This window comes from Rissa tridactyla, chromosome 3 (genome assembly GCF_028500815.1).
Source record: "Rissa tridactyla isolate bRisTri1 chromosome 3, bRisTri1.patW.cur.20221130, whole genome shotgun sequence".
NCBI classification, from domain to species: domain Eukaryota; kingdom Metazoa; phylum Chordata; class Aves; order Charadriiformes; family Laridae; genus Rissa; species Rissa tridactyla.
In genome coordinates this window covers 82,232,775-82,239,594 of record NC_071468.1, presented here as the reverse complement: position 1 = coordinate 82,239,594, position 6,820 = coordinate 82,232,775, and positions in this window count along the sequence as shown.

Here is a 6,820-nt window from a genome sequence, read left to right as displayed (position 1 = left end):
GGCAGGGACACCGCCCACTAGACCAGGCTGCTCAAAGCCCCATCCAGCCTGGCCTTGAACACTTCCAGGGATGGGGCATCCACAGCTTCCCTGGGCAACCTGTGCCAGTGTCTCACCACCCTCACAGTAAAGAATTTCTTCCTGATATCCAATCTAAATCTACCCTCTTCCAGTTTGAAGCCATTACCCCTTGTCCTATCGCTACATGCCCTTGTAAAAAGTCCCTCCCCATCTCTCCTGTAGGCCCCCTTTAGGTACTGGAAGGCTGCTATAAGGTCTCCCCAGAGCCTTCTCTTCTCCAGGCTGAACAACCCCAACTCTCTCAGCCTGTCTTCATAGGAGAAGTACTCCAGCCCTCTGATCACCTTTGTGGCCCTCCTCTGGATTGGCTTAATGTAAACGATGCCTATAAGAAAAAAGATGAAAGGAAATAATGGAGGAGGAACACAAGAAGCCCTGAGAGAAACATTTGAGGGCTGGTAGAAGACACTGAAGCCACTGAATTGCCCTTGAGTAGTCCAGCCTAACTGTGATGCACCAGCCCAAGATGTCTGAACGAGAAATGCCGAAACTCTGGAGCAAAGGACTAACTCAGAGACCCTTTTGGCTGCATCGAGATCTTCTCTTTTGAGAGGAGAGCAAGTTGTCATGAAGCCCTGGCAGGGAAAGCAGACTGACACAGGGTCCCCCAGGATTATCGGTGCCAAATGCAAAAGCTACTGTCAGCTCAGAAAATGCTTTACTGACACGCCGAAGATAAAAATCATGTATTGCCAACCACCCTCACCACACATCCCAAAACGTGCCATATGGCCGAAAGTACTACAACTGATTTTGCCGTTCCTCGGGTTCTGGTGTGAATTGACAATGAGTCTAACATATAAATTACATCATCTTTTAACTTTTTGTGATGTATAACATCGGACAGCTTTGTCTGGGACAATCCATCATGAACTAGTCTTGTTGACATTTTGGATTCTCTCTTCTGACCTTGTCCTTTCAGCACAGGCATAATTGCGCTTATGATAATTTTATTCCCAGTTAGGCAGCGATTTCGCACACCTTTGAGTTACAGAATAACTGAGAAGCCAGTTCTCTGTACCACTGCTGAAATGAGGCACCTTGAACCAATTTATGCTGAGGCGCAATCCGGTGGTGTAGCAGTAAATAAAAGTGGGTAAACTCACCTCTCTCGGTGCACATAAGTAGGTTAACTCTCTTTAGTCGTGTTTACTGTTGACTATACCACAGGTGCAATCTCAGCTGGGGGCTCCCTACTGAGGAAACACCAACCATATGTTTGCACAGGAGGGGGGGAGGAGGTTGTACAACCCAATCCTCAGGATGCGAAGGGTCTAGCAAGCAAAGGAGAGGGATCCAGGCTCTTTTCTGCCACCCAGCTCATGTGCAGAGACACTCCCATTTCCGTCGGGGAGCTGTAGGTTCAGGAATCATCACAAATTTGTCCGTACACACATACCATCCTGGGGTTTTAGGGATTTTTTTTAAATATGTAACACTTGAGCAATTATCTAAGGTGGTGGGGAAATCTTTTTTCTTGAAGAAGCGACTCTTTGGTGTCACTTTAGTGGGAATATACAATTATTATGGTACGTGAATTATTTGAGCTCTTCCCTACAAAGACGACTGCCTTTTGCGGGCTGTGTGTGGGAAAGGCAGAGAAATCCCTGCTGTTCTAACTGGTGTCGGCACCCCCAGGCAGAAAAGCAAAGCTGCAGAAGCGCGACCATCGTTTCACCTGTAGCAGTGCTCGAGCCAAGGTCTCTGCCCACTCTCTTCCCAAAACAAGAGAATTGTTTAGCTTGTTTCAAAGCACCAGATTTGCACGAATGTGAGAAAATGTGCTGGACTGCAAATATTTAAAATTAAACTTTGAGCTATCACTCAGCACAGCAAAGAGAAAGGGACAACCCGCCATATCCACGCCTGCATTTTCAAGGAAGAAATGGTTATGCCAGCTGTAGCCTCCTTTCAATATCAAACTTCTAGACCTTATCATAAGGAATAAGCTATTACACTCCCAGTATGATAACTGGGTAACTAGACAAGCGCAGGTATGTTTTAGTGGAAGACCGCAACTTCACAATGTCATCCACTCACTTCTGCCCACTTCAATGCATTTTTTCAGCCTCTTCAGTTCTGCCACAAAAGCCGATGGGAGGAGATGGAGGGATGGAGGAACAGATATCAATTTGACCAGGAAAAGGAGTAACCTCCTACAGAAACAGTCGAAAGGAGTGGCAAACAGTAGGAGCTCTGCAGGCTGCTGTGGGGGGTTTTTTTGCTGCTTGCCACAATATCCTTTTGTGTTTTTTCTGGATCTGCTTCCTTTACACAGGTTTTTCAACTGTTTCTGGCTGCAGGTTGTTGTTACTGGAGCGTGGATATGTTGCTGGAGATGCTATTAAACTTCACAGACTTCTTGCGTGATGCTAACTACCACTGCCCTTGGCGCTCTTGCCTCCTGTCAACCAGACTTTAGTTGCCATTAAATCTATAAAAAAAAAAAAAAGTATCTGCTATTTATCAGAAAGACTAGCTCCCTGGGGAATAGTGGTTTGGTTTTATCATTGGTCTGGCTGCATGGCCAGAAGGAGAGGTGCTTCTGGAGCTCAGGGAGGCAGCCACAAGAACAAGACAATTTCCTCTTATCTCCTCCACAGCCTCCTTACCTACTCCGTTTCTGGAAGCTGTTACTTAACACAGCATTAAACGCGAACGGTTATCAATCCAGTCCAGAAAGTGAGCAAGAGACACTAATAGACAAGACATGGATGTTTTAGACAAATGCCAAAGCCCATGGAGGAGCAGTAACATCTCAATAACAGAAACTGAGTTTCAATTGAGTTGAAAAAGCAATTATCTGGCACTACGAAATGAAGTGAGAACAAGGTAAAAATTTATGATGTTATGATTCCTCTTTTTCACCGCTTTCTCGAGGTTGTGAGGGGATTGCTGTGATCTTGGCCTTTAACCATGAGGCCACCAGATGCCAGCCCAGTTCCGCTGCACTCCTCATCTCCCAAAACATCCTTGGAATAGTAATGCTTGGTTTGATCCTGGATTCCTCGGACTTTTCTTCAGCAGCTTTCCTGGAGGCACGGCACTAGTGGAGACCCGAGGAAGGACCGTCGAGGTGCCACCAGCATCCTCCCAACAGGCCGGGGGTGCTGCAGGGGCTGCCCCGGTGGCCAGTAGCCCCTGGCATCCTCCACCCCGCAGGTGCGTACCCACGCGTCCCCCTCCCACGCTCCCACCTCTCCTTCTTTTTTTTTTTTTTTAATTTATTTTTCCCCTGCAGAAGTCGAGGTTAAAACCCTGAAACCCAAAACCCTGAAACCGAGCTGCTTGGCTCCGCCGGTGGCACGGCCCCCGCCACTCACACCCGTGTCCGCTGCGTGCCCCGGGCGCCGTCGGGATGGGGCGGGGTGGGGGGGGACAGTCGGGCGAGAGCAAGCCTGGGGCCACCGTGCCCCGTGGGTTACGCGTGGGTGAGCGCGAAGCCGAAGAAGTGAAGACGCAGAGGAGAGGGGGATTCTCAGACATTTCCATCTCCCCCCACGGGCAGGAAAAGGCGGAAACCCGCGTGTCTGCGGGGGGGGGGGAGGGACGGGGGGGAAACGGCTGAGGTTTTATTCTTGAGAGAAGCAATTAAACAGAAATTAGTTTCACTGATGCGGACGGAAGACAGCCCTGCCCCTCCGTCCCTACCCCCTGGGGGCGGCCGGCGGGGGCAGCCCGTGGGCCAGCGTGGGTGCCCGGGCCGCGCCGCCGGAGCATCCGCACCCGCGCAACCCGCCGCGCTCTCCCGCCCCGACCGGCCTCGCCGCCGCCGACGGGAGAGAGACACACTCCAGTTAAAGGCGAGGTTGACCCGCAGCTGCTCCCCGGGCCCGCTGCCCGTGAGCCCCGGGAGGAGCGGGACGGGGCCCGGAGCGCTCCGTGCGGCCGGCGGGTGCCGGCGACTGAAAGGAGCCTGGTTCTCCCCAGTCTGCATTTTAATCCTGAAATCTGGAAATGGAAATTGTTTGATGTATGAGGAGACGTTATCTAATTAGGGCGTAAGAAATTTAATCTTTCCAGCAGGCAGGTCATATAATTAATGTTAATTTAACGCTCAAATTCTCAGTCATTAATTTTTATTCTCTTAAATGTAGTTTGGCAGGGCCCCCTGATCCATGGCAATGGATTTTACTGGATGTAAGAGCACACTTGGTCTTTGGAGTGAATTACTGCAGCCCTTCCTATCCCAATAACAAGATCACATCATGTATGCATTATTAAGCCATGTAATTGAATGGTCCATAGTTTGCATATCAGACTATTAAAATAATGTGTTTTGCTTTTCTTCCAACACGTAATGTTTAAAGCCTTTGCGAATATTTGGTGATTCTGATAATTATCACCAAATTACTACAAATGTTCTCTTCATTAACGTGATTTCTTTCAAGCATTTTTTAAAAATGTGAATAATGCATTAAGTGGTGGCTTGTAAAGTGTTTTTTAAATAAAACTTGTCAACTACAATTCGAAAATGAGACCAAAAAAAAAAAAAAAAGAGAGAGAGAGAGAAAATTAACAGTTGCACGGGAAGAGAACAATTCTCCTGTAAGATTGGAAAAGACACCTTGCCTTTTTTCCCTATTTCAGATAAGTGACTATACACCTTTAAAGTTTCACTTCATCGGGAGCAAAAGTGCATGCAATCTAAAGAACTGTCGATTGCAGATGATACAGAACAGATGGAAGAACAAAGTTGGAGCTTTTCCCTTTACAGGGAGTAGATGGGGACATAGGCAGACAGACAGAGAGATTGATTTGAAAAGATACTGACCTCTCTCCTTCAGCTGCAATTTAACTTGTCCTGGAAACAAAAAAAAAAAGTGAAATCTGCCTCCTCCTCCCCTGCCTGCCTCCTGCCTCCTGCCTACCCCCGCCCCAAGTTCGCGCTGTCATCTGAACAAACTGCTGCGCCGATCTCAGAAGGTGAATAATTCTCAATTAACTAAGTAACTAACTTTCTTCTTGCCATCTTGAGTCGCTCGCTTAACTAAATCTTAAGCCTTCGAGACCCTTCATTATTGCCTTCCCCCGCCACGCTATTTTCAAAGTTCAATAGCAAGGCAACAAAAAACACTGCTGCAAAATAAGAGTCTCTTTTAAAATTACAGAGATGTTCATTTCCATCGGAAGAAGTTCTTCCCCCACCCCTACTTTAAATTATTCAGGCACAAAAAAAAAAAAAAAAAAAAAAAAGAAAACACAAAACACCCCACAAACCCCCACGCAGCTGGTGTGAGGACCAGTGCGGCGGATGCTCTGCGGGGTGCGAAGCCACCGTGAGGGGGTGGGTGGGCGCTGGGTGAGGTGTGCTGTTGGGCTGTGTGACTCTCGGGGCGTCCCGCAGCGCTTCGGCTCTGGCAGCTCTTCGCAGCCAGGAGCGCCGGGATCCCGCCGGGCCCACCCCGGCCCCGACCCCGCCGCTCCCCGCGGGAGGGCGGAGGATGGCGCGGCGGCGGGCGCGGTGTGGGACGGCGCCCAGGGTCGCTCCGCGGGGCCGGGACCGGGGTTGGGGCAGGGACCCGGGGCCGCCGAGGCTCCTCGCTCCGCCGGGAGCCCGGGACGGCCCGCGGAGCGCTCTTATTTTGGTTGGGAGCGGGCAGCGCTGCCGGCTGGAGCCGGGAGAGCGGAGGGAGGCGAACTGTGCTCCTCTGTTTGGTTTAGGGTTGGGTGGTGGTTTCTTTTTTTTTCTTTCCCTTTCCCTCCTCTCTCTCGCTCTCTCTCTCCCCTTCCCTCCTCACTATAGCAACCAACGCCAGCCTGACAAAAATGCACCCTCTGTGGACAATGGGCCAGCCTTCCTGCTCGCCTCCCTCCTCTTCTTCCTCGCCGAGCCAAAGAAAGTTTCCAGACCGCCTCCCCCCGCCCCCGGCCCCCTTCTCGCCTCTCCCCCCACCCGGGGCAGGTTCCTGCGCAAATCCCCGGGCTCTGCCCCGCCGGGACCGGGCCGACCCCCACGTGGGAGCCGGTGGGACACACACACAAGCCGCCCCCCAGCCGGGGTCCCCCCTTTCCCCAGCCGGCGGGACGGGCGATATTTGCCTTGGGGGGGGGGGGGGGGGGGAGAATGCCCCCCGTTGCATTGGGCTGGAAGGGTTTGGGGAGGGGGTGGTGTGGGGCTGGGGGGCTGGCAGGACAGCCCCGGGCCGCCCTCAGCCCCGTGTCCGTGCGCGGTGCCTCCCGCAGCCCCGGCGGTGCTCAGCCCCCGGCTGCCAGGCTCGTTTCTCCGGCGGCGAAAACCAGCATCCCCCGGCCTGCACCGGCTCCGGCTTCGCACCGCGGGTGGCGGAGCGGGGCAGCGGCGACCCAGAGCCCTCCGAGAAGGCGCTTCGGGAAAGGAGCGGAGTCGTGCCCAGAAGTGCCCCGAAAAGCTGGAAGGGGAGAGGGAGGATGATGTCCCCCCGGTGAGGCAGGGACACGATTTATCTGAGCTCTTCCCGGGGTGTCTGCGTGTCTCCGTCAGACGTGATCACTGAACTAAACAAAAACAAACAAAAAAGCAACTGTTAGATTTATCAGAGAAGCCTGAGCACTTTCTCTCTCTCTCTCCCCTCCCCCCTTTATTTCTTTTTTTATTGTTTTTAAATTTTTTTTAATCTGTTGCTGTGTCCCGGACAATTCTCCGGACAGCGCAGGCTTTGGAAAGTGCCTGCTGAAACCGTTTTCCCGTGCCGGAGAGGTTGGATCTCGCCTCCCCTCTCCCTTTTCCTACCAATTCACCTGCTTTTCACGCCAGAAG